The following is a 27,681-nucleotide window of genomic DNA, read 5'->3' as shown; positions in this document are numbered from 1 at the left end:
AGAGCAGAAGAGGGTGTTTTGAAATGGTTTGGGCACATGGAGAGAATGAGTGAGGAAAGATTGACCAAGAGGATATATGTGTCGGAGGTGAAGGGAACGAGGAGAAGAGGGAGACCAAATTGGAGGTGGAAAGATGGAGTGAAAAGGATTTTGTGTGATCGGGGCCTGAACATGCAGGAGGGTGAAAGGAGGGCAAGGAATAGAGTGAATTGGAGCGATGTGGTATACAGGGGTTGACGTGCTGTCAGTGGATTGAATCAAGGCATGTGAAGCGTCCGGGGTAAACCATGGAAAGCTGTGTAGGTATGTATATTTGCGTGTGTGGACGTGTGTATGTACATGTGTATGGGGGGGGTTGGGCCATTTCTTTCGTCTGTTTCCTTGTGCTACCTCGCAAACGCGGGAGACAGCGACAAAGTATAAAAAAGAAAAAAAAAAAAAAAAAAAAAAAAATATATATATATATATATATATATATATATATATATATATATATATATATATATATTTATTTATTTATTTATTTTGCTTTGTCGCTGTCTCCCGCGTTTGCGAGGTAGCGCAAGGAAACAGACGAAAGAAATGGCCCAACCCACCCCCATACACATGTATATACACACACGTCCACACACGCAAATATACATACCTATACATCTCAATGTACACATATATATATATATATATATATATATATATATATATATATATATATATATATATATATATATATATATATATATACACACACACAGACACATTCATATATACCCATGCACACAATTCACATTGTCTGCCTTTATTCATTCCCATCGCCACCTCGCCACACATGGAATACCATCCCCCTCCCCCCTCATGTGTGCGGGGTAGCGCAAGTAAAAGACAACAAAGGCCTCATTCGTTCAGCCTCAGTCTCCAGATGTCATGCAATAATGCCCGAAACCACAGCTCCCTTTCCACATCCAGGCCCCACACAACTTTCCATGGTTTACCCCAGAAGCTTCACATGCCCTGATTCAATCCACTGACAGCACGTCAACCCCGGTATACCACATCGATCCAATTCACTCTATTCCTTGCCCGCCGTTCACCCTCCTGCATGTTCAGGCCCCGATCACTCAAAATCTTTTTCACTACATCTTTCCACCTCCAATTTGGTCTCCCACTTCTCGTTCCCTCCACCTCTGACACACATATATCCTCTTGGTCAATCTTTCCTCACTCATTCTCTCCATGTGCCCAAACCATTTCAAAACACCCTCTTCTGTTCTCTCAACCACTCTCTTTTTATTTCCACACATCTCTCTTACCCTTACATTACTTACTCGATCAAACCACCTCACACCACACATTGTCCTCAAACATCTCATTTCCAGCACATCCACCCTCCTGCGCACAACTCTATCCATAGCCCACGCCTCGCAACCATACAACATTGTTGGAACCACCATTCCTTCAAACATGCCCACTTTTGCTTTCCGAGATAATGTTCTCGACTTACACACATTCTTCAAGGCTCCCAGGATTTTCGCCCCCTCCCCCACCCTATGATTCACTTCCGCTTCCATGGTTCCATCCGCTGCCAGATCCACTCCCAGATATCTAAAACACTTTACTTCCTCCAGTTTTTCTCCATTCAAGCTTACCTCCCAATAGACTTGACCCTCAACCCTACTGTACCTAATAACCTTGCTCTTATTCACATTTACTCTTAACTTTCTTTTTTCACACACTTTACCAAACTCAGTCACCAGCTTCTGCAGTTTCTCACATGAATCAGCCACCAGCGCTGTATCATCAGCGAACAACAACTGACTCACTTCCCAAGCTCTCTCATCCACAACAGACTTCATACTTACCCCTCTTTCCAAAACTCTTGCATTCACCTCCCTAACAACCCCATCCATAAACAAATTGAACAACCATGGAGACATCACACGCCCCTGCCGCAAACCTACATTCACTGAGAACCAATCACTTTCCTCTCTTCCTACACGTACACATGCCTTACATCCTCGATAAAAACTTTTCACTGCTTCTAACAACTTGACACCCACACCATATATTCTTAATACCTTCCACAGAGCATCTCTATCAACTCTATCATATGCCTTCTCCAGATCCATAAATGCTACACACAAATCCATTTGCTTTTTTAAGTATTTCTCACATACATTCTTCAAAGCAAACACCTGATTCACACATCCTCTACCACTTCTGAAACCACACTGCTCTTCCCCAATCTGATGCTCTGTACATGCCTACATATATATATATATATATATATATATATATATATATATATATATATATATATATATGATTGGTTGTTCTCAGTGAATGTAGGTTTGCGGCAGGGGTGTGTGATGTCTCCATGGTTGTTTAATTTCTTTATGGATGGGGTTGTTAGGGAGGTGAATGCAAGAGTTTTGGAAAGAGGGGCAAGCATGAAGTCTGTTGGGGATGAGAGAGCTTGGGAAGTGAGTCAGTTGTTGTTCGCTGATGATACAGCGCTGGTGGCTGATTCATGTGAGAAACTGCAGAAGCTGGTGACTGAGTTTGGTAAAGTGTGTGAAAGAAGAAAGTTAAGAGTAAATGTGAATAAGAGCAAGGTTATTAGGTACAGTAGGGTTGAGGGTCAAGTCAATTAGGAGGTGAGTTTGAATGGAGAAAAACTGGAGGAAGTGAAGTGTTTTAGATATCTGGGAGTGGATCTGGCAGCGGATGGAACCATGGAAGCGGAAGTGGATCATAGGGTGAGGGAGGGGGCGAAAATTCTGGGAGCCTTGAAGAATGTGTGTAAGTCGAGAACATTATCTCGGAAAGCAAAAATGGGTATGTTTGAAGGAATAGTGGTTTCAACAATGTTGTATGGTTGCGAGGCGTGGGCTATGGATAGAGTTGTGCGCAGGAGGATGGATGTGCTGGAAATGAGATGTTTGAGGACAATGTGTGGTGTGAGGTGGTTTGATCGAGTAAGTAACGTAAGGGTAAGAGAGATGTGTGGAAATAAAAAGAGCGTGGTTGAGAGAGCAGAAGAAGGGGTTTTGAAATGGTTTGGGCACATGGAGAGAATGAGTGAGGAAAGATTGACCAAGAGGATATATGTGTCGGAGGTGGAGGGAACGAGGAGAAGAGGGAGACCAAATTGGAGGTGGAAAGAAGGAGTGAAAAAGATTTTGTGTGATCGGGGCCTGAACATGCAGGAGGGTGAAAGGAGGGCAAGGAATAGAGTGAATTGGAGCGATGTGGTATACCGGGGTTGACGTGCTGTCAGTGGATTGAATCAAGGCATGTGAAGCGTCTGGGGTAAACCATGGAAAGCTGTGTAGGTATGTATATTTGCGTGTGTGTGTGGACGTATGTATATACATGTGTATGGGGTGGCTTGGGCCATTTCTTTCGTCTGTTTCCTTGTGCTACCTCGCAAACGCGGGAGACAGCGACAAAGCAAAAAAAAAAAAAAAAAAAAAAAAAAAATATATATATATATATATATATATATATATATATATATATATATATATATATATATATATATATATATATATCCCTGGGGATAGGGGATTAAGAATACTTCCCACGTATTCCCTGCGTGTCGTAGAAGGCGACTAAAAGGGGAGGGAGCGGGGGGCTGGAAATCCTCCCCTCTCATTTTTTTTTTTTTTAATTTTCCAAAAGAAGGAACAGAGAAGGGGGCCAGGTGAGGATATTCCAAAACAGGCCCAGTCCTCTGTTCTTAACGCTACCTCGCTAACGCGGGAAATGGCGAATAGTTTAAAAGAAAGAAAAAAGAATATATATATATATATATATATATATATATATATATATATATATATATATATATATATATATATATATGTGTGTGTGTGTGTGTGTGTGTGTGTGTGTGTGTGTGCCATAGAAGGTCTTTTATTCCTTTTATTCCTATTTTCTATAGACCCACATTAAGTCATGTCGACCCTTACGATTTTTTTTTCGTGTGTTGCACGAAATTTGATCTTCATGTCGTGGCTTAAGCCAAAAAGGGAAACCCCCATGAAAATCTTTGACCCTCGACATTTCCCAGAAGTTCCATTTATCTTTAAGCATCGATTATGTACAGACATAATTTCTCTTAATTATGAAGAAAATGTCTTCTAATATGTCATCTATGACGGATACAATGAGGGGACTGAGTAAGGCCAGATCATTAATGTTATGCATATATATACATCCTAGCGTGAACGAACCAGATACCCATTCCATCGACCGAAGTGTGGATGAACAGCTAGAGTGACTGTGGGCCGACTAAACCCCCACACTGAACGGGGGGACATATTTTTTTCTCTTAAAACTTTCACTGATTTTCACTCTCTCTCTGAACACCCCAAGAGAAGGTGCTATTATAGAGGTGAAATAAACCCCCCCCAACCAAGAGCAACTAGTGAACTGTGGGGGATATATAATAGCCCACCATTAAACCCCCACCCCAGAGAGAAAGCCATGTGGTCTGTGCCATTAACGGCACACGGGACTCGCCTCTTCCCCCCTTCATCCCCCGCCCCCCTCGCGGCTGTCATGGCGGCTACTTCCATCCTCTCGGATCTCCCTCTTGACCTCCATGATTCTCGGTATGTAACTGCATTACCCCCCCTGAATGGTGACCACTCATGAGGGGCCCCGGAAACTGTAATATCATTGACGCTGTCGGGAAACGAAGAATTGTAACGTGGAAAATAAAATTTTGATGTGATCCTTTTGCCTAGCAATGGTGTGTGTGTGTGTGTGTGTGTGTGTGTGTCCCCCTAAACTCCGAATGTCATGGAAATTCAATAGCATTGTGATAAATTCATAGAAATACACCTGTTACAGTCATGAAGACGCATGATATTATTGTTATGCACGTCAACATTAACAGTTTAATGCTTTCATATATGTACTTATTTCTAATACATTGTACGACATTCAACCCGGTGATGTGAGGCCTTTTTCGGATTTCTATGAAATGGGCGTTTTCAGAGAAAGTGGACAACAGTTTCTCTCTCTCTCTGTCGGAATGAGAGAATATGATAGAATGAATATAAGATAATCAAGAAATATCTGATGTGAACCTTATCCTACAAGGTGAAAAAATGAATTAGTGAAAGCAGTATGTGATGATGGCGATAAGTTGATGACATATCTCGCCAGGCGACACTTTGTGCATATAGTAGCACATACCCAGATTCTTACTGACTCCTTATATGTAATTAATCTTGTTGCACAAGTCTCCATGATACTTCGTATAGAAATAAAATCGTTCCATGGATCTCCATTGCATCTGAAGAATTTCATATAAGGTCATTATTATGTTTATTGTAGATTTTTCGATATTTAGTGAGACCCTGTAGTGTCAATGTAGCCCATTAAAAGTCCCAGAACCAGATCTGTAGCATTTTATTGTGCAATTTGATAGTAAAGTAGGTGATAGCGGTGAGGGTTATGAATATTAAGGAATATTTCAGTTGTTCCAAGCCTTATTATACTCAGGGTAGATTTCCATGTCCACTACTGTAAAGTCGCCTGTATGCTCAATAAACTTGGGTATATTGGTCAGTAGCAGGAGACCCACTTAACTAACAAATTTCTTATATATTACCAGTTGGTTTTAGTAGTTGGTTAGGTAAGGTTAGTTTGCTTGGCATAAGTTCGGTGTAGCGTTACATGTTAGGATTGAATTTATGTGAAAAAATATCGTATTGTATGGTACATGTCAAATGCTATTGTATCCCTTGTCATATAGTAGTCATTTAAGCAGTTTACCCAAGCTTAATGGGTTTGGAGCTTTGCATGAGTAGAGTTAGTTTATGAACGTCATGAATATTTGGGAAACACTTACTAAAAGGGTAAAGTAAAGGTTTAGGGACACCCAGTAATGATGTATGGACTTGGTTGTAATGCATATACGTTGACTTCTTATAGTTAGTACTGTTGAGTCAGAGTAGGGGAATTGATTTATTACTGCAGTGACAGAGGAGTCGTGACTCACTACATGGGCAAGGCCTTGAAGATGAGGGAAATCGCCAGGTTAAAATTTTGAGTGTGTGGAATAGCTCAAAAGCACCAATAGCTTTGAATATTAAATATGTGTTGTACAGTTATTCTGTACTCTATTTTTTAACAAATAATATAAGTACAGTCACTGAGCATGATTTGGAGCATTATACTGTATCATATAAAACAATCTTAGATTGAAGTACATCAGGGCTAATGGGACTTTAACTGAAAGTAGATAACCGTAATACCCCTGTACATGATCAACAGAATCTATGGAGCTGTATCTCACTCCCCTAGCATTCACAGCTTTTCAAATTTTTCAGTATTTGTCAAAATATACATATCGCTAGATATTGGCAAACAGATAACTCAGCAAGCATTTCTCCAGCAGGAGACAAATGGATGTTGATATATTTTCATGCTTGTTTTGGCTGCTAGGTGAGGTTTTTATAGGTTCCGTTGACATTTACATGTGTGTAATATACCCACAAACTCTGCCACCCCCCACCCCCCCAAAAATATAGCAAAAGAGAGATGCCATTTAAGATAAGGCTTTCTTAGATCTGGTTGTATTTGTGAATTAAATCTTATTACACGCTTATGATGGGATATCATATTTCTGGCAGTACGTTACTGACTGTGGTCAGGTGACATGATTAGCCATGTCGCTTACTTTGTGGTATTGAGGGTGGAGGATTGCAGTTGTTCCTTGGTGTTCCATGTTTGTAAAATTTTTGCTCTTTTTGTTTGGAGTTTTATTTTTCCCCTACTTGTAATTAACCATGGTCCTGAGTAGTTTTACAAGGAAGGAAGGGTTCATGATCTTATTTGGAAATAAGAAAATGTGTCAACAAGCAAGATTTCAAAACAGATTGACGGGGCTGAGTTCACCATGCAGATACCTTTGAGGACTTCCTTCAAAGGTCATCCCTGAAAAGCTGGGTATTTGTGACCTAGGAAAACCAGTGAAGCAACTGATTACCTGACAGGGATGGCTTTCTCAACACATCATGCTTCATTAGGTCATCAGTCACCTTACTGATTCCTATGTTGACCATACCTTAGCTTTTTAAGAAGGTATGAGAGTAGAAGGAAGACAAAAAATTGTGTAGACTATCTTGGCCCTGCCAGTACATTATGAAATCTCACATTCAGACATATTTCATGTTTCTAGGCTGACTTAAAACCCATGATAAGTTACTGGTAGAGCAAAAATATCAGCTAGAACAAAAATAATAGAAATAGGGGAGAAAGAATACTTCCTACATATTGCCCGCATGTTGTAGAAGGTGACTAAAGTTGGCAAGAAGGGAGGCTGAAAACTATCCCTGGGGATAGGGGAGAAGGAATACTTCCCATGTAATCCCCATGTGTCATAGAAGGCGACTAAAGGGTGTGGGAGCAGGGGGCTGGGAACCCCCCCCCCCCCCTTATTTGAATTTCTAAAAAGGGAAACAGAAGGAGTCAAATGGGGGGTGCTCATCCTTCTTGAAGGCTCAGATTGGGGTGTCTGAATGTGTGTGGATGTAACCAAGATGAGAAGAAAGGAGAGATAGGTAGTATGTTTAAGGAAAGAAACCTGGATGTTCTGGCTCTGAGTAAAATGAAGCTTAAGGGTAAAGGGGAGGAGTGGTTTGGGAAAGTCTTGAGTGTAAAGTTAGGGGTTGGTGAGAGGACACGAGCTAAGGAAGGAGTATCAATACTCCTAAAGCAGGAGTTGTGGGAGTATGTAATAGAGTGTAAGAAAGAAAACTCTAGGTTGATGTAGGTAAAACTGAAAGTGGATGGAGAGAGATGGGTGATTATTGGTGCCTATGCACTTGATCATGAGAAGAAAGACCATGAGAGGCAAGTGTTCTGGGAGCAGTTGAGTGAGGGTATTAACAGCTTTGATGCACGAGAGCGGGTTATAGTGATGGGAGATTTAAATGATGAGTAATGTGGCAGTTGAGGTTATAATTGATTTAAATGGGGTGTTTAGTGTTGTAAATGAAAATGGTGAAGAGCTTGTGGATTTGTGTGCTGAAAAAAGACTGATGATTGGGAATACCTGTTTTAAAAGGAGATATACATAAGTATACATATGTGAGTAGGAGAGATGGTCAAAGGGCTTTATTGGGCTACATGTTAATTGATAGGGGTGTAAACGATAGACTTTTGGATGTTGATACGCTGAGAGGGGCAGCTGGAGGGATGTCTGATCTCTGTCTTGTGCAGGGGAGGGTGAAGATATGTAGAGGCTTTCAGAAAAGAAGAGAAAATGTTGGGAAGAAGAGTGGTGAGAGTAAGTGAGCTTGGAAAGGAGACTTGTATGAGGAAGTATCTGGAGAGATTAAGTGTAGAATGGCAAAAGATGAGTGCAAATGACATGAGAGGAGTGGGTGAGGAATGGGATGCATTTAGGGAAGCAGTGATGGCTTGCACAAAAGATGTATGTGGTATGAGAAAGGTAGAAGTTTGGCAGATTAGAAAGGGTAGTGAGTAGTGGGATGAAGGAGCAAGATTGTTAGTGAAAGAGAAAAGAGAGCCGTTTGGACAATATTTGCAGAGAAGTAGTGCAAATGACTGGGAGATGTATAAAAAAAGTGGCAAGAGGTCAAGAGAAGGGTGCAAGAGTTGAAAAAGAGGGCAAATGAGAGTTGGAGTGAGAGAGTATCATTAAATTTTAGAATAAAAAGATGTTTTTGAAGGAGGTGAATAACGTGCGTAAGACAAGAGAACAAATGGGAACATCGGTGAAGGGAGCAAGTGGGGAAGTGATAAAAGATAGTAATGGAGTGAGTATTTTGAAGGTTTGTTGAATGTGTTTGATGATAGAGTGGCAGGTATAGGGTGTTTTGGTCGAGGTGGTGTACAAAGTGAGAGGGTCAGGGAGAATTTTTGAAGAGAAAAGAGGTAGTGAAAGCTTAGCAGAAGATGAAATCTATTAAGGCGGTGGGTTTGAATGGTATTGCAGTGGAATTTATTAAATATAGGGGATGACTGTGTTGTTGATTGGTTGGCAAGAATATACATTGTATGTATGGATCATAGTGAAGTGCCTGAGGATTGAAGGAATGCATGCATAGTCCCATTGTATAAAGGCAAAGGGGACAAAGGTGAGTGTTCAAACCACAGACACATAAGTTTGTTGAAATTTAATGTGAGGGTATTGATTGAGAGAGTGAAGGCATGTGCAGAGCACCAAATTGGGAAAGAGCAGTGTGGTTTCCAAAGTGGTAGAGGATGTGTGGATCAGGTGTTCGCTTTGAAGAATACGTGAGAAATATTTAGAAAAATAAATGGATTTGTATGTAGCATATATGGATCTGGAGAAGGCAAATGATAGGGTTGATAGAGATGCTTTGTGAAAGGTTTTAAGAGTATATGGTGTGGGAAGTGAGTTGCTAGAAGCAGTGAAAATTTTTTACCAAGGATGTAAGGCATGTGTTCAAGTAGGTAGAGAGGAGAGTGATTGGTTCCGGGTGAATGTTGGTAAGTATAGGTAAGTGGCAGGTATAAGGTGTTTTGGTCGAGGTGGTGTACAAAGTGAGAGGGTCAGGGAGAATTTTTGAAGAGAAAAGAGGTAGTGAAAGCTTAGCAGAAGATGAAATCTATTAAGGTGGTGGGTTTGAATGGTATTGCAGTGGAATTTATAAAATATAGGGGATGACTGTGTTGTTGATTGGTTGGCAAGAATATACATTGTATGTATGGGTCATAGTGAAGTGCCTGAGGATTGAAGGAATGCATGCATAGTCCCATTGTATAAAGGCAAAGGGGACAAAGGTGAGTGTTCAAACCACAGACACATAAGTTTGTTGAAATTTAATGTGAGGGTATTGATTGAGAGAGTGAAGGCATGTGCAGAGCACCAAATTGGGAAAGAGCAGTGTGGTTTCCAAAGTGGTAGAGGATGTGTGGATCAGGTGTTCGCTTTGAAGAATATGTGAGAAATATTTAGAAAAATAAACGGATTTGTATGTAGCATATATGGATCTGGAGAAGGCAAATGATAGGGTTGATAGAGATGCTTTGTGAAAGGTTTTAAGAGTATATGGTGTGGGAAGTGAGTTGCTAGAAGCAGTGAAAATTTTTTACCAAGGATGTAAGGCATGTGTTCAAGTAGGTAGAGAGGAGAGTGATTGGTTCCGGGTGAATGTTGGTTTGCGGTAGAGTTGTGTGATGTCCCCATAGTTGTTTAATTTGTTTATGGATGGGGTAGTTAGGGAGGTAAATGAAAGAGTTTTGGGGAGAGGGGTGAGTATGCAGTCTGTTGTGGATGAGAGGGCATGGGAAGTGGGTCAGTTGTTGTTCACCAATGATACAGCTGATTCGTGTGAGAAACTGCAGAGATTGGTGACTGAGTTTGGAAAAGTGTGTGAAAGGAGAAAGCTGAGAGTAAATATGAATAAGAGCAAGGTTATTAGGTTCAGTAGGGTCGAGGGACAAGTTAATTGACATGTAAGTTTGAATGGATAAAAACTGGAGGAAGTGAAGTGTTTTAGATATCTGAGAGTGGACTTAGCAGTGGATGGAACCATGGAAGCATGAGTGAGTCACAGGGTGGGGAGGGGACGAAGGTTCTGGGAGCAATGAAGACTGTGTGGAAGAAGAGAATGTTATTTCAGAGAGTCAAAAATGGGTATGTTTGAAGGAATAGTAGTTCCAACAATGTTATATGGTTGCGAGGCATGGGCTATAGATAGGGTTGTGTTAGAAATGAAATGTTTGAGGGTAATATGTGTTGTGCGGTGGTTTGATCAAGTATGTACTGTAAGGGTAAGAGAAATGTGTGGAAATAAAAAGAGTGTGGTTGAGAGAGCAAAAGTGGGTGTGCTGAAATGGTTTAGACTTATGGAGAGAATGAGTGAAGAAAGATTGACTAAGAGTATGAATGTGTAAGAGGTGGAGGGAACAAGAAGTGGGAGACCAAAATAGAGGTGGAAGAATGGAGTGAAAAAGATTTTGAGCGATCAGAGCCTGAACATACAGGAGGGAGAGAGTCGTGCAAGGAATAGAGTGAATTGGAACGATGTGATATACTGGGGTCAACGCACTGTCAATGGACTGAACCAGAGCATTTGAAGTATCTGGGCTAAACCATGGAAAGTTTTGTGGGGCTTGGATGTGAATCAGGAGCTGTGCTTTCGGTGCATTTCACATGACAGCTAGAGACTGAGTGTAAATGAATGTGGTCTTTTTTGTCTGTATTCCTGGCACTACCTTGCAGAAGCAGGGAATACTGATGCTGTTTTCCTGTGTGGCGGAGTAGCAACAGGAATGGATGAAGGAGAGCAAGTATGAATATTTACGTGTGTCTGTATATAATGTCTGTGTCTGTTTATTGATATGTATGTAAATATTGGTATGTATATGTGCATATGTGGGCATTTATGCATATATATGTTATATGAGTGGATTAGGCCATTCTTCATCTGTTTCCTTGCTGATGTAGGAAACAGTGATTATGTATAATTATAGTAATATAATTACTTAACACAGCGCAAGGATAGTGAGTGAAAGTTCCATCCCTCCTCTCTCTCTAAATCATAGGATATGTGAAGTGGCAAATCGTGTCATCTGACTTCTTAGACTGAGCCATGCTGCCAGGCAAGTGATAACCCCACCATAAAAGAGGAATAAGATTTTTTCCGTAAATAAAGTCTGACTCATGAAAACTTATTTTAAATGTTAATTGTCAGATTCATTTTTTGGAGGACAGCTTTTTTCCATCAACTAACCCCACATTCTCCCTGAAGAACATAACTCATAGTACCTAATTTGAATTTAATAGATAATGCTCCAAATCATGTTCTGCAGCTGTTATTGTATTCTTTAAACACTACACTAGCATTGCGGAATGCTATGAGTCTGTAGTCAGAGCTAGTAGTGATGTGAAGCTTTTGTATATAATTACTGTAAAAGCAAGGAAGATAGATAAAGTTTGTCATATCCTAAACCAATCACAGCAGTCATAGCTTAGCATAACCTCGCATTCTCAATCATAGGCTAGCTAGCACACCCTTGCATAACATAGCAGAGCCTAATATATGGATATTGATAAGGATGGTCTTAATGAAGAATGTACAGTTGGCCAGTTGGAAAAGATGTTACAGTTTGTGCACATGTTTCTTACAGCACTTACCGAATAGACATTCAGGAGATTGCTCTCAAAACTTTTTTCCATGCAGCCATATTATAACCTTTCCTTACTGTCTCTCTTATTACACTCGAATTGCAAAGATTTATGATGCATATCAATCTGTTGACAAGTAGATGTGGCATTGATTTATCAGTGTGAAACAGAAGGTAATCACTGTGGCTTGGTGTGGTAAAGCATGATATAGATCCAAACTCATCTGTCATGTCCTACACAAATAGTCTCCATTTAGTGACTATATTTCAATTGGTAATGTATCAGTTAAGTTGTGCATCACTTTTAGCCCTTAGTAAAGATTTTGTTTTACAGTGTTAGTATTATATTCAGAAAATACAAAAATAGTTTGAGAGCATGATTGGGAGCAGAAAATGCAGTAAGAGTTTGAGAGCATGATTAAGAGCATCATATTCCATTGAATGATATTAGGTAAGGTGTTAGTGGTAAGGGCAGTGTATATTGGAATAAACGTGGGTTTTTTTTTTATAGTGACAAACATGACAAGGGCAAAATATGCCCCAGTCAAAATATTTCTTGGGTGAAAGGAATGAAGTAGAAGAAAAAGCAAGTAGTAATGAAGAAGGTATCTTCAGGTGTTTGTAGACCTGACTTAGAGGTAGAAAGGTTAAAGGGAAGAGTGAAGGATAAAAGGAGAATGAGATACAGCATAGCTATTTGAGTCAATAAGGTATCATAACAGTCAGTCCTTAAGTGTAGTTAGCACAAAAGTAGGTAATACACTTGAAAAGTGTCAACAAAACTGATAAAAGCCTCATCTAATAGCTGAAATAGATTCAGAAATATTTTTTTTTTTTTTTTTTTCATACTATTCGCCATTTCCCGCGATAGCGAGGTAGCGTTAAGAACAGAGGACTGGGCCTTTTTTGGAATATCCTCACCTGGCCCCCTCTGTTCCTTCTTTTGGAAAATTAAAAAAAAAAAAAAAAAAAAAAAAAAAAACTCCCCCCCCCCCAAAAAAAAAATAGTAGTATGCTCTTTACTGTATTGGATAGGTTGAGTTTTAAGTGGACTGTGTTGAGGTAGATGGGCACCTGTGTAGGATGATTTTTTTGAGTGATTTTAACATAAGTACATACCCGAGAATGATATATACTTTTTATTACTTTTCAGGTATTAATTTGTATTAGACATACTGGTTGCACTATGTATATACAAATTTTCTATGTAGTTGTACATACTTATTTCCTGAAAATTATTCTTGTACATAAAAGATTAACTAATGATTAATCTTCCATATATTCAAAAATATTAGTAATTATTTAATCTTCAAATTATGAAAAATGAAGGTATTTGTTATTTATTTATTATACTTAATCGCTGTCTCCCACATCAGTGAGGTATAACAAGGAAACTGACAAAGAATGGCCCAACCCACCCACATACACATGTATATAGATGAACACCCATACATGCACATATACATACATGTACATTTCAATGTATACATACATATACATACACAGACATACATATTTATTTATTTATTTTATTTTGCTTTGTCGCTGTCTCCTGCGTTAGTGAGGTAGCACAAGGAAACAGACGAAAGAATGGCCCAACCCACCCACATACACATGTATATACATACATGTCCACACACGTAAATATACATACCCATAAATCTCAACATATACATATATATACACACACAGACATATACATATGTACACATGTACATAATTCATACTGTCTGCCTTTATTCATTCCCTTCGCCACCCATCCACACATGAAATACCAACCCCCTCCCCCCGCATGTGCGCAAGGTAGTGCTAGGAAAAGACAACAAAGGCCACATTCGTTCACACTCAGTCTCTAGCTGTCATGTAATATTGCACCAAAACCACAGCTCCCTTTCCACATCCAGGCCCCACAGAACTTTCCATGGTTTACCCTAGATGCTTCACATGCCCTGGTTCAATCCATCGACAGCACGTCGACCCCGGTATACCACATTGTTCCAATTCACTCTATTCCTTGCACGCCTTTCACCCTCCTGCATGTTCAGGCCCCGATCACTCAACATCTTTTTCACTCCATCTTTCCACCTCCAATTTGGTCTCCCACTTCTCCTCATTCCCTCCACCTCTGACACATATATCCTCTTGGTCAATCTTTCCTCACTCATTCTCTCCATGTGACCAAACCATTTAAAAACACCCTCTTCTGGTCTCTCAACCACACTCTTTTTATTACCACACATCTCTCTTACCCTATTATTATTTACTCGATCAAACCACCTCACACCACATATTGTCCTCAAACATCTCATTTCCAGCACATCCACCCTCCTCCGCACAACTCTATCTATAGCCCACACCTCGCAACCATATAACATTGTTGGAACCACTATTCCTTCAAACATAACCATTTTTCCTTTCTGAGATAACGTTCTCGACTTCCACACATTCTTCAACGCTCCCAGAACTTTCGCCCCCTCCCCCACCTTACGATTCACTTCTGCTACCATGGTTCCATCCGCTGCCATATCCACTCCGAGATATCTAAAACACTTCACTTTCTCCAGTTTTTCTCCATTCAAACTTACCTCCCAATTGACTTTTCCCTCAACCCTACTGTACCTAATAACCTTGCTCTTATTCACATTTACTCTCAGCTTTCTTCTCTCACACACTTTACCAAACTCAGTCCCCAGCTTCGCAGTTTCTCACACGAATCAGCCACCAGCGCTGTATCATCAGCGAACAACTGACTCACTTCTCAAGCTCTCTCATCCACAACAGACTTCATACTTGCCCCTCTTTCCAAAACTCTTGCATTCACCTCCCTAACAACCCCATCCATAAACAAATTAAACAACCATGGAGACATCACACACCCCTGCCGTAAACCTACATTCACTGAGAACCAATCACTTTCCTCTTTTCCTACATATACACATTCCTTACATCCTCGATAAAAACTTTTCACTGCTTCTAACAACTTGCCTCCCACACCATATGTTCTTAATACCTTCCACAGAGCATCTCTATCATCTCTTATCATATGCCTTCTCCAGATCCATGAATGCTACATACAAATCCATTTGCTTTTCCAAGTATTTCTCACATACATTCTTCAAAGCAAACACCTGATCCACACATCCTTTACCACTTCTGAAACCACACTGCTCTTCCACAGTCTGATGCTCTGTACATGCCTTCACTCTCTCAATCAACACCCTCCCATATAATTTCCCAGGAATACTCAACAAACTCATACCTCTGTAATTTGAGCACTTACTTTTATCCCCTTTGCCTTTGTACAATGGCACTATTCAAGCATTCTGCCAATCCCCAGACACCCCACCAAGAGTCATACATTCACTAAATAACCTTACCAACCAGTCAACAACACAATCACCCCCTTTTTCAATAATTTCCACTGCAATACCCTCCAAACCCGCTGCCCTGCCGGCTTTCATCTTCCGCAAAGCCCCCACCACCCCTTCTCTGTTTACCAAATCACTCTCCCTAACCCTCTCACTTTGCACACCACCTTGACCAAAACACCCTATATCTGCCACTCTATCATCAAACACATTCAACAAACCTTCAAAATACTCACTCCATCTCCTTCTCATGTCACCACTACTTGTTTTCACCTCCCCATTAGCCCCCTTCACTGAAGTTACCATTTGTTCCCTTGTCTTACACACTTTATTTACCTCCTTCCAAAACATCTTTTTATTCTCCCTAAAATTTAATGATACTCTCTCACCCCAACTCTCATTTGCCCTCTTTTTCACCTCTTGCACCTTTCTCTTGACCTCCTGCCTCTTTCTTTTATACATCTCCTGGTCATTTGCATTTTTTCCCTGCAAAAATCGCCCAAATGCCTCTCTCTTCTCTTTCACTAATAATCTTACTTCTTCATCCCACCACTCACTACTCTTTCTAATCTTCCCACCTCCCACGCTTCTCATGCCACAATCACCTTTTGCACAAGCCATCACTGCTTCTCTAAATACATCCCATTCCAACCCCACTCCCCTTAAGTCCTTTGTTCTCACCTTTTTCCATTCTGTACTCAGTCTCTCCTGGTACTTCCTCACAGAAGTCTCCTTCCCAAGCTCACTTACTCTCAGCACTCTTTTCACCCCAACATTCTCTCTTCTTTTCTGAAGACCTCTACAAATCTTCACCTTTGCCTCCACAAGATGATGATCAGACATCCCTCCATACATATTCGCCATTTCCTGCATTAGCAAGGTAGCATCAAGAACAGAGGCTGAACCTTAGAGGAAAAATCCTCAGTTGTTCACCTTCTCTGTTCTTTCTTTTGGAAAAGTAAAAATTTGAGGGGAGCAATTGCAGCCTCCCACTCCATCCATATATATCCCCCATCGGCAGTGAACATGGTTTGGTCACATGGAGAGAATGAGTGAGGAAAGATTGACAAAGAGGATATATGTGTCAGAGGTGGAGGGAACGAGAAGTGGGAGACCAAATTGGAGGTGGAAGGATGGAGTGAAAAAGATTTTGAGTGATCGGTGCCAGAACATGCAGGAGGGTGAAAGGCGTGCAAGGAATAGAGTGAATTGGAACGATGTGGTATACCGGGGTCTACATGCTGTCAATGGATTGAATCAGGGCATGTGAAGTGTCTGGGGTAAACCATGGAAAGTTTTGTGGGGCCTGGACGTGGAAAGGGAGCTGTGGTTTCGGAGCATTAAACATGACAGCTAGAGACTGAGTGTGAACAAATGTGGCCTTTGTTGTCTTTTCCTAGTGCTACCTCATGCGCGTGTGGGGAAGGAGGTTGCCATTTCATGTGTGGAGGGGTGGCAATGGGAATGGCTGAGGGCAGCGAGTAGGAATATGTACATGTGTATATATGTATTTGTCTGTGTATGTATATGTATGTATATATTGAGATGTATAGGTATGTATATGTGCATGAGTATGTATATAAATGTGGATGTGGGTGGGTTGGGCCATTCTTTTGTCTGTTTCCTTGCGCTACCTCGCTAGCACAGGAGACAGTGACAAAGTCTGATAATGATAATGATAATAATAACAAATATGTATATATATTATCATGTGTTGTTAATGGTGTTGTTAGTGCTCTGCCATTCTGAATCACCAATACTGCTTATAGAATTGTATAAGGACTCCACTGATTTGCATTTCATTCAAATCTTTTTTATATCTTTGATGCCACTAAATTGGAATTAATCATAAAAGAATCATCAAAACCTATGAAAACCCCACCTAACATTCTGTATTTTCTTGTATTTGATAGTATTTGAAAAATGTGTTTGTGTTGGTTACCATTTGCAATTGGTCTTTAGGCATTTATCTTCATGTGGACATGTACGAAGTCCTGTGCATGCTTTACCACATGATGTCATACACCAGATGTTAGTGTGTTTCAACAGTGATATTGAAATTCAAGTTAAATCAAGAGAACTTATAAAAACTCCTAGCTTACCTTAGGAGGCAAAATTTATTAGTAATTACTAGTGTAGCTCCTCACTGATTATGTGATTTTGTATTGCAGCATTATGTAATGTTTAGAGAACTAGAGAACAATGTAAAAGCTGTAAAACATGATTTGATTATTATAGTATTAGGTATGAAAAAGCAGATAGTGGTGAGGGCTCTGAATATAAGGAAAAATAAGGGGTTAACTTATGTAAAAGTAAGTTAAACATGTAAACAGCCAACAGAACTTATGAAAACCTCACATAATCTTCTGAAGAATGTAAGATTTATAATGTTAGCACATCAACATTAATATGTTGAGCAGCTGGGCAACTTGTGGAAGGCTACTTGAGATGAGCCTAGGTGGTGATGCTAATGGCTGCTTGATGGGTCTCTGTTTGTTGACAGCCTTGGCAGTTAGTATGATGCTTGCTCATTGATATGTTTCATATATTTTGATTTGAACATTAAAAATTAAGATAAATCTTTTGAGTAAGTCATCAGTATAGTTCTTCATCACTGTTATCTGTGGACATAAAGCAATTTTGTTCTGTTCTGCTAGTGTAATGTTTAGGGAATACAATAACAGTTGTGGAGCACGATTTATTATTTTTTTTATTATACTTTATTGCCATTTCCCACATTCAGAGATCGTGCCATGAAACAGACAAGAAAGACCCATCCACTCTCACATACATAAATACACATTGATGCACATGCACACACACACCAGGACATGTGAAACATCTGAGGTAAACTATGGATGGAAAGGTTTGTGGGGCATGGATGTGGATAGGGAGCTCTGGCTTTGGTGCATTATACATGACAGCTAGAGACTGAGTGAGAACGAATGTGGCCTTTTTTGTCTATTTTCCTGGCACTACCTTGCTGAAGCAGGGGTTAGCAATGCTATTTCCTGTGGGGCAGGGTAGCACCAGAAATGAATGAAGGGAAGCAAATGTGAATATGCACAAGTGTATATATGTACATGTCTGTATATGTGTATGTATATGTATTTTTACGTTGATACGTATATGTATATGTGCGTGTATGAATGTTTATGTACACATATGTGTATATGAGAGGATGGGCCATTCTTTATCTGTTTCCCGGCTCTTCCTCACTGACTTGGGAGACAGCGATCAAGTAGTATCAGGAAACATACCAAGAATGGCCACATCTACTCACATCCATTCTCTAGCTATCATGTATAATGCACATGATTCACATTCAGACCCCACAAACCTTTCCATGGTTTACCCCAGATGGTTCACATGCCCTGGTTGATGACATGTTGACACCAGCATTCCACCTTACTCCACATCACTCCATTTCGTACACGCCTTCCACCCTCCTGCAGGTTCAGGCCCAGATCATTTGAAATATCACACTACTGTTCCTTAAGACATACCCAATTTTGCTCTCTAAGATAATGTTATATCTTTCCACACATTCTACATCGCTTCCAGAACTTTTGCCCCCTCCCCACCTTTTGACTCATTTCTGCTTCCATGATTCCATTCACTGCCAATTCCACCCCCTAATATCTATGACATTATACGATGAATTATTTTAGATATGGAGATAGTAGTATTAATTTATTTATTTTGCTTTGTCGCTGTCTCCCACGTTTGCGAGGTAGCTAGCACAAGGAAACAGACAAAAGAAATGGCCCAACCCACCCCCATACACATGTATATACACACACGTCCACACACGCAAATATACATACCTATACATCTCAATGTACACATATATATATACACACACAGACACATACATATATACCCATGCACACAATTTACAGTGTCTGCCTTTATTCATTCCCATCGCCACCTCGCCACACATGGAATACCATCCCCCTCCCCCCACATGTGTGCGGGGTAGCGCTAGGAAAAGACAACAAAGGCCACATTCTTTCACACTCAGACTCTAGCTGTCATGCAATAATGCCCGAAACCACAGCTCCCTTTCCACATCCAGGCCTCACACAGCTTTCCATGGTTTACCCCAGACGCTTCACATACCCTGATTCAATCCACTGACAGCACGTCAACCCCGGTATACCACATCGATCCAATTCACTCTATTCCTTGCTTGGCTTTCACCCTCCTGCATGTTCAGGCCCCGATCACACAAAATCTTTTTCACTCCATCTTTCCACCTCCAATTTGGTCTCCCACTTCTCCTCGTTCCCTCCACCTCCGACACATATATCCTCTTGGTCAATCATTCCTCACTCATTCTCTCCATGTGCCCAAACCATTTCAAAACACCCTCTTCTGCTCTCTCAACCACGCTCTTTTTATTTCCACACATCTCTCTTACCCTTACATTACTTACTCGATCAAACCACCTCACACCACACATTGTCCTCAAACATCTCATTTCCAGCACATCCACCCTCCTGCGCACAACTCTATCCATAGCCCACGCCTCGCAACCATACAACATTGTTGGAACCACTATTCCTTCAAACATACCCATTTTTGCTTTCCAAGATAATGTTCTCAACTTCCACACATTCTTCAAGGCTCCCAGGATTTTCGCCCCCTCCCCCACCCTATGATTCACTTCCGCTTCCATGGTTCCATCCGCTGCCAGATCCACTCCCAGATATCTAAAATAGTAGTATATGAAGAAAATTGTGGGGCTGATCAGAGTGAAAATTTGTAGAACTCTTGCAAAATTTATCTTTATGTTGAGCATTCTAGTTGATATGTACCAATTACACACAAGATTGAGCACTGTGAATAGTGCCAGATGTCAAAAGATGTTAAAGTAAGTGGCCATGCAGTATTCAGCATCAGACAAAGTCAATTTTGACTTATCTCTAATGTTGACATATCTACATATCTGCTACCTTGCAAATGTGAAAAATGGTGGTCACTAATGGAAAAAATCCCTATCATCATTTCATGTTCAAGATGGAGTTAGGTGAGGTTTTTAAAGGCTCTGTTAATACATTACACATTTCTACATTAATTAGGCCAACCTTTTCACAGATTTTCACAAAGGCAATTACTATCACTATATTTAGCATCATTTAGTAAAGTATATTGCTCCAGATCATGCACCACACTACAAAGCAAAAGCAATCAGTATCCAAGGCTGAAAGTGATTGTAGACTATGAGATCTCATGTGCTAGAGAGGTTAGGTGAGGTTTTCATGGGCTCTTTTAATTTCTTTACAAGTGTTTCATCTTTGGATTTATCAACCCCCTATAGATATTCATAACCTTCACTACTGTCAAATTATTCAGTCCCTTCTTCATATGGATATATATGTGAGATGAGTGATACCTTTTGACATATGTTTATGCACTGAGTTTTGCACCTCATGCTGAGCTTGGATGATGGCTGAAGTGACAGTGCATGATTATTTCCCCTTGCAATCGGTTGTCCCTCAGCCATGCCAATGAGAACATTTTCATGAGTTTTCAAGGAAGCATATTAAGCCGATTGAGACTTAGTAGATCTGACAGAGGATGGTCCTTAATTATTTGATGATGATGATTTGTCACTGAATTGTGCGAAAAGTAATTTCATGGACACTGACCTGCATTTCTTAGTGACCAGGTTGAGGCACAAGAAGGTTCTCTAGCAGAAGTGGAGACACTGTCAACATTGTCCACTTGACCTTGACAGCACTTCATCTGACAAATGCAGCTGATGATTATACAAACTTTTAAAGTTGCTCTTTTGTGAAAAAGATACTAGTGAATCACACTTTGATTATTGCGTAAAACATGATAGGATAGAAGGAAAACTGTTGGATGGTGTAAAATCCTTCTGTAGAGAAGCAAATGCAATTGTAAGAGTGGATGGAGAACTGAGCGAAAGTTTTGGGATACATGTAGGTGTGAGGTAGGGCTGTGTGATGTCACTGTGGCTTTTTAACATGGATGGTGTGATAAAAGAGATGAAAGCAAAACCAGGGAAAAGGGGTGCAAAGATAGAGTATAGCAGTGAGATATGATGGCGAGTTATGAGCCTGTTTGCAGATGATACTGTGTTGTTTGCGGAGAGTGAAGAGGAGTTAAAGAAGGTAGTAAATGTGTTTTATGATAGTGTAAGTGGAAGAGATTCAAGGTAAATGCAAGTAAGAGTAAAATGATGGTGTTTGAAAGGAAATGGAGTGAAAGTATAGATTTTGTGAAACCATATAAAGAAGAAAGTGTACTAAATTGTGCTGCAGATGTGGGGGGAAAAAGACTGGAAGAAGTGAGGGAATTTAAGTATCTGGGAGCTGTCTTGGGTGAGTGTGTTGATATGGAAGGAGAGACAAGGGAGAGAGTAGTACTGGGTAGAACAGTCATTGGGTCCCTTGATAGAATAATGAAGGGTAGAGGTGTAAGTATGGAAATGAAGAGAGGATTAAGGGTCAGCATAGTCCTCCTAACCCTGATGTATGCAGCCTAGATACAGACGTGGAATGAGGCACAGAGGTCAAGAATCTAGCCTATGGAATTGAGCTATTTGAGAAAAGCATGTGGTGTGACTAGATGGAATGAAGACAGAAATGAAAGGGTGTATGGGAGCATGAGAGATATGACAAGGAATGCAAAGGGAATGAATTATGGAGTGGTAGAATGGGTGTAACGTAATACTTTGAGGTGGTTTAAGCACATGGAAAGAATGCAAGACTGGGAGTTTACAAGGAGAGTGTATGACAGTATAATTATAAGGGTTGGTGTGAGTGGTAGACCACCTGTGACATAGGCAAATAGAATGGAGGAATACTGAAAGGAGAGAAACAGAGGAAGAATGCTTGGAATGGTGTATGCAAGGGAGGCATGTAAGAACAGGGATAAGTGGAGTCTCTTTTACTGTGGCCACCCCTTGATGGGAGTTGCCAGAGGAAATGGGCATCAGAGATATAGGTAAACAGATAGTAGGATAGGCGATAAAACATGCACAGTAGCAAGTCACTTGATGCTTTGGCCTTACTCCTGCACTTTTTAACTCATTGTACTTAAACATCTCCAAAAATTCAAAACTTTATTAACTGAAAGTAATGGATGAAATATACTTTTGAAGTAATTTTTTTTGATACTTGTGAAGCTTTCAGATTAAATAGATTTTCTAAACAACTTGAAAAGCATAAATTTTGTGGGTTAGAAAGACATGTAAGGGTTAAAGAATAAACTTGGGGTAGGCTTAGAAGTGAAATGTGTTGGTGCTAGTTGTAGGGTTTGAATGTTTAGAGGTGTTTAATTTACATACCATAATATCAAAATATTTCATGAAGCAACTTTTGCCATTGCTTTTCTTTGTCTCTTTTCTTTGCCTTTTGAGGCCCAGCCTTGGTGTGAACTTTTGTCTGTGACTGTAGCTTCCAGTGTAAAGGAAAGAAAATACATTTTATTGATCTATCTCTCTCTGATACCCCCACCTTTCTGGAACTCCCTCAAGGGGGTGGCCATGATGAAAGAGTTTCCATAATTGGTGAACTTCAGTGCTGTTTCATAGCTTTTAGTGCCTGACCCTTAACAAGCCAATGGTAGAGGGCAACTCTAGTGTAGTGTTTCCAAAGGCTCCTACCTAATGTTCTTACTGACTGCTAATACATACATTCTCTGCCTATTTGAAGGAAATACAAAATGATAATACAAGAAGGTGACTTTTCCCTAAGGCAAATACTTAGACCATGGATGAGACAAGGATGTATTAGCAGAAAATGCAATAAGAGATCCTAATTTCAAGACAGAAGAAAATTGCACCAGGATAAATCTTTGGTGGTAATGCTTCTTTGGATTTCAAGCTTAGACCTTTAGAGAATTTAAAGGGCTACATAAAAAAGCTTCTTCCTGTTATTTGGCACTCCAGCAAGAAGGCCTGGTAACAATTAAGTCAAGACTGGCTGTCTGCATGTGCTCTCAGAGATTGGAGGATTATTGTGTCAGGGGAGATTTAGATTTTGGACAGCACCCCAGCTTTACCTGTAAATCTAGACAACTGTATCCTAATTTAAAGGTTGTTATTTTTGTACCAAACACAAATACATTGATACACCCCATGGTACATTCAAGGCATACTACCTATGCCATATTCTCTCATCTGATCTTAGCAATGGATGTTAAAAGATAAACCAAAAGTCAGACAGTTTTAGCTGGAATGCATCATTATTATGGCTATTGACAACATTGTTGAATCATGGATTGATTTTATGTTGCCATGCATGAATGGAGTATGAAGAAAATTTTACCTGACTTGATGCAAATGGACAAATTAGAGGAGTTTACAAACACAAAGGAGAGGCGATTTGTCATATAAGATATATTAGACCTAGAATCACATGCTGAAGGAGAAATTCTCCATGTTAATACACCACTCTTGTGAGCATTTACTACAAAAGGACTGTCAAGTTTTCCTTCTTGCCTAATTTAAGGAGCACTGGCTACCTTGGAGAGACTGCAGTTCCCTAGTGACAAGGCTGATGGCTGTTGCCATTAAACAGTAAGTCCAACTGTATAGATAAATGTTTCAAAATCAAAATAAAAGCAGCAAGAAAAGCCACAAGACTCAATACCTGAAAGTTCATTTCCAGTTTCATTTGCGGACTATCCCTCCCCTTCCTTTGTCTTATCTATCTCTCAGCCATCCACATCATCCCACATATGTAAGCAAGATTCATGACCATGTGTCATAAGTGTTCCATATTAGATGAATTGTACTTTAGATGAGAATAACATAACATGTACATGTATTATATTGTATCATATATCAACATATTTTATCTTTTATTATAGAAAACATTTCCTAGTAAGATCCCAAGGAACATAACCTGCCATTATACTTGGGTCTTATAAGAAAAATGGATTTGCTCAAGTTGTTTGTGTGAGAGTTGCTCTTTCCAGGAATACAACTTTGATCTTAAGAGGGTTGAATTTGTATTTTTGTGTGAGTACTTAGTCCTATAGATATCTGTGATGCATGAAACTGATGAAATTTTCAATTGAAGTTTTCATATGAACCCTTCTCTACTGAAGCTTACTCCCCTATTGCATCAGTGCAATGTTATAGTTCTCCATATGACGTCTAAAGGGTATTTGAGTCCTTAAACCCTTCATTTTCTTTTATATGGATAAGGCTCTTTACTTCTGGTAAGTTACTTTTCTAATTCCAGTGTAACTGATGTAGTCTTAAAGGTGCTAAGTTTAGATATCATGGTTAGAAAAACATTTGGACCTGTAGCAAAATGCAAAATGGATGAAAGTTTAGGGCCCATAATGAAAGGGTTAAAGAACATTTTACTGCCTTAGGTTAGGTTAGATTAATTATCTTGGCATGGTATTTTGTTTCTTATCTACAACCACAGAAAAAAAAGGAAAATTGTAATCAAAAAAGGAACTTAATGTGACTTAGCATTTCTTAACCCTTTCACTGCAAAATTTGAATATATTTAAACAATTATTTGTGTACAGTCGAACATCCAAGATCAGGCAGCTTCTGCACCTTCAGGTTTTCACTTTTCATAATTTTCTGGATTTTTTTGTACCTATTAGACACCATGAATGAATCACATGAATACTTTAGTGACAGGTGCCAGGAGTCATCTTTTGAGCAGTACTTTTTGTAATTATTTATATTTTTGCCTTGTTGCTGTCTCCTGCATTTGAGAGGTAGCGCAAGGAAACAGACGAAAGAAATGGCACAACCCACCCCCATACACAGTATACTCACACACACGCCCACACCCGCAAATATACATACCTATACATCTCAATGTACACATATATATACACACACAGACACATACATATATACCCATGCACACAATTCACACTGTCTGCCCCTATTCATTCCCTTCACCACCTCACCACACATGGAATACCATCCCCCTCCCCCCTCATGTGTGCGAGGTAGCACTAGGAAAAGACAATGAAGGCCCCCCATTCGTTTACACTCAGTCTCCAGCTGTCACGCAATAATGCCCGAAACCACAGCTCCCTTTCCACATCCAGGCTCCACACAACTTTCCATGGTTTACCCCAGACGCTTCACATGCCCTGATTCAATCCACTGACAGCACGTCAACCCCGGTATACCACATCGATCCAATTCACTCTATTCCTTGCCCTCCTTTCACCCTCCTGCATGTTCAGGCCCCAATCACACAAAATCTTTTTCACTCCATCTTTCCACCTCCAGTTTGGTCTCCCACTTCTCCTCGTTCCCTCCACCTCCAACACATATATCCTCTTGGTCAATCTTTCCTCACTCATTTTCTCCATGTGCCCACACCATTTCAAAACACCCTCTTCTGCTCTCTCAACCACGCTCTTTTTATTTCCACACATCTCTCTTACCCTTACATTACTTACTCGATCAAACCACCTCACACCACACATTGTCCTCAAACATCTCATTTCCAGCACATCCACCCTCCTGCGCACAACTCTATCCATAGCCCACGCCTCGCAACCATACAACATTGTTGGAACCACTATTCCTTCAAACATACCCATTTTTGCTTCCAAGATAATGTTCTCGACTTCCACACATTCTTCAAGGCTCCCAGGATTTTCGCCCCCTCCCCCACCCTATGATCCACTTCCGCTTCCATGGTTCCATCCGCTGCCAGATCCACTCCCAGATATCTAAAACACTTTACTTCCTCCAGTTTTTCTCCATTCAAACTTACCTCCCAATTGACTTGACCCTCAACCCTACTGTACCTAATAACCTTGCTCTTATTCACATATACTCTTAACTTTCTTCTTTCACACACTTTACCAAACTCAGTCACCAGCTTCTGCAGTTTCTCACATGAATCAGCCACCAGCGCTGTATCATCAGCGAACAACAACTGACTCACTTCCCAAGCTCTCTCATCCACAACACAGACTTCATTCTTGCCCCTCTTTCCAAAACTCTTGCATTCACCTCCCTAACAACCCCATCCATAAACAAATTAAACTACTTTTTGTAATTATTAAGTGTGAATATATAAATGAATGTGATGTTTTGTAAATAGGAACCATAAATAACGATAGTATTATCTTGTGGATGTGGGTTATGGTTATAAGACTTTCTCTCTTCCCTAAACCTTATCAACACATCCGAAGTAATTACAATGTAACTTGAGGGCTATCTCATAGTCATACAAGCCATGCTAGTTTACCTTTTTTTGCATATCCTTTACGTTTGCACATATTTCTTTCATAGTAGTGATAAGAGTCATCCTCTGCACTCCCTCCTCCAACCACTCATTTGGGGCTTTATGCGTTAATTTCAACTCTCTCCTATCGCCATACAAGTCATACACTTTATTTTTTTATATACCCCTTTATATTTAATACTGTTTAGTGTAAATCACAAGCAGCTGTCTGTCCCTATGTTGGCATTGAAGCATTAAGAACATAAACATTTAATAAAATCATTCATTCACACTCAAACTTTAAACTTCATTAGCCAGTGTAGTCTGGCCTGGGCCCTGGGCAGTCATCTATTTTAGGGCCTGTTCAGGTTATGGAAGGCTTGTCAAGGGTTATGTATCATGCTGATTAACCTATTGTTATTTGATGTAGCACTCTCTTTTTTCATGTTTATCACTTGTTCCATATTCACTCTTATATTTATTTATCAAGTTTGTGAAGGATTATGTTCTTATCTTCTCCTTTATTAGTTTTAAGGACATGCTGACATCTGGTCAGTTCATAATAACAGAAGCCCAGTCATGGCATCATGCGACTTTGAATTCTTTTCAAACAGCACTTTATTTAGTCTTGTCTCATGTTTATTATCTTCAGAATCACTTTTGTTACTACAGTATATCATTGAAAATCCTATACCTCTTTCATCCATTCTTTTTTGGCATGTATAGTCTATTTACATTAATTTACATGGATCTTTGGTATCATTTTTTTCTGCTTGTATACCCATTATTTCCATCATATCTTTTGTTCTTTTTCCATTCTTTTCATGCTTTACCAGCATTCCTTGTTTGTAACTGGTTCTTAGTACATTCTTCCTTGTTCACAGGTTATATCATATTTTCTCACTGATTGATAGGGGAAAGAGGACAAAATTCTGCATATACAGCTACATTTGGAAAATGTAATGAAGCTCGTTTATTAC

The 27,681-nt window shown here is 39.9% G+C and overlaps 1 protein-coding gene across 2 annotated transcripts in view; it reads left to right on the top strand.

Annotated features, from left to right (window-relative positions):
* The window catches only part of LOC139745709 (uncharacterized), a 509,563-nt gene that overhangs the window by 471,463 nt on the left and 10,419 nt on the right, over positions 1 to 27,681 (top strand). Inside the window, exon 1 of one of the 2 annotated variants that reach the window (XM_071656154.1) lies at positions 4,490 to 4,613. The exons of the other annotated variant lie outside the window; for it this stretch is intronic. The gene's annotated coding sequence lies outside the window, so the exon portion shown is untranslated. Of the gene's footprint in view, positions 1 to 4,489; positions 4,614 to 27,681 lie in introns of those variants that run through there. 2 annotated transcript variants of the gene reach the window in all.

This window comes from Panulirus ornatus, chromosome 62, assembly GCF_036320965.1.
Source record: "Panulirus ornatus isolate Po-2019 chromosome 62, ASM3632096v1, whole genome shotgun sequence".
NCBI classification, from domain to species: Eukaryota; Metazoa; Arthropoda; class Malacostraca; order Decapoda; family Palinuridae; genus Panulirus; species Panulirus ornatus.
Note: the sequence above shows the minus strand (reverse complement) of the source record. Positions and strands in the feature narration are given on the sequence as shown.